This window comes from Apium graveolens, chromosome 1 (genome assembly GCF_009905375.1).
Source record: "Apium graveolens cultivar Ventura chromosome 1, ASM990537v1, whole genome shotgun sequence".
Taxonomy (NCBI): Eukaryota; Viridiplantae; Streptophyta; class Magnoliopsida; order Apiales; family Apiaceae; genus Apium; species Apium graveolens.
Window position 1 is genome coordinate 101,002,222 of NC_133647.1, and position 2,056 is coordinate 101,004,277.

The following is a 2,056-nucleotide window of genomic DNA, read 5'->3' on the forward strand; positions in this document are numbered from 1 at the left end:
ACTTTACGCTTTCTTGCAATTCTTATTCTCTTTCTCTCTAAATTCTCAAGTTTTTCTCTGCAACCTCTACTCACAACAATGGCACCAGTAGTCAAAATTATGTCTCAAACAGGATTTGTTTATGAAAATAATAATTTCATAGCCTTGGTTGAAAAGAATGAAGCCCATTCTGATTATCACAAGATGATGGACTTCATCAAAAACTGCAAACTAAGCTATGCAATGCTGGAAGCCCCAACCATCTACTGTGAGGTGATTGAGGAGATTTGGACAACTGCAGAGTTCAACTCCACAGATATGACTATTGCCTTCTCTCTCAAAGGTAAGGACTATTGCATTAATTGTGATGATTTACAATCTTGCTTTAAGTTGCCTGAGAATAATGCCATGACACCACACACTGATAAAGATGTCTCTGCTATGCTAGATTCCATAGGCTATGCTTTTGATTCTGCTAGTTTAGGTAGTATTAGAAGGAAAGGCCTTAGGAAAGAATGGAGTTTTCTTGGAGATGCCTTTATTAAGGTTTTCTCTGGGAAGATTAGCAATTTTGATGCTATCACTTCATCTCTTGTTAATATGCTCTATATGCTAGTTTCTGATAGGTACTTTAATTTTAGCAACTGTGTTATGCTAGAATTAGGTTCCAGATTAGGTAACAAAGCTAATAGACCACATAACATCTACTATGCTAGATTCTTTATGTTATTGGCTAACCATGTTGCTGAAGGTTTGGTTATATCCAATGAGAATAATAAACTCAAATGCTGGGCACAAGAGAAAAGGGTCATTGCAGACCTTTTGAGAATGAACCTCAACAGCCAGGTGCCATTGGTATACTTGCCAATCATGAATGCACCACAGGTAAGTGAGGTAAATACTTCTATAACTCCTACTATTTCCAACCCCAATATTTCTTTGCCTTCTAGTGTGGCTATGGAACCTGTGTCCTTGTCCAAATAGGCTCCTACCAAAGCCACCAAATCTAAAGTTTCCAAAGTCAAGTCAAAGAAACCTACCTCTGTTGTTTCTCAAAAGACAACAGTTGTAACAACTACCATAAACCCTGAAGGGAGTGAACAGGGTGTGAGTGGTGAGGGGAGGGGTGAACATCAAAAAGCCCCCCAGGATAAGGTGGGAGAGGTGAGTGGTACCCAAACCAGCCAAGCCACAGTCTCTCAAAAGACTGTGGTGGTTCAAAAGGAGTCCAGCACATCCCTAGTTGCATCCTCCCAAAAGGATGTAACTATTGAAAATAGTCCCCAACCAGGGACACAGAACAAAAGAGGGAGGGACACTGAAGCCACACATTCACCATTTAAAGCCTTTTCAAGGAAGAAGAAGGCCAAAACCCTAGTTTCCAAACAAGGGACACACACAGCACAGATACATCCACCAGTATCTGTGCCTTCTCAAATTCAGCTTGATGTGATTCCAGCAAATGTGGAATCACAGCCCCATTCTCTCAATATAGAAACACACCATTCATCAAACTCTCCAACACCCTCTCTGGATGTGGATATGATATTCACATCAATTCCTGATTCTCCCTCATTAAAACTCAGGGAGGAGCCCCACTCAAAACCTGATGATCATCATCTTTTAGATGATTTGTTGGATCATCGGCCAATTCTTTCAGATGTAGTTGAAGAATCTGTGTTACCTCACTTAAAATCAATCCACACAGATTCAATAATTATGTCACTTTCTATATCTACATCTTTTCCTTCCTCAACGGATATCTCTCATCCGTTGACAAGTGGTTGTTCTTCAACGGATAAGCTTAACAGCAGTTATCCGTTGATACCATCAGTTTCTACTTCAACGGATACTCCCTATCCGTTGATGGTCTCTACACACTTAACAGACACAATTCCAACTGTAGAGGATATGGCAACTGTACAATCACTTTTAGGTTTGAGGGAAGGGAGTGATCTTTTGAGTGAGAGGCTGGGTTGCTCCCAGGCAAAAGGAAAGGTTGAGAGTCACCAAATGCATGCTATTTCTTCCAGCATGGCAAAAGCGAGTGAGAGGAGTGCCACCTTAGAAGGTGAAG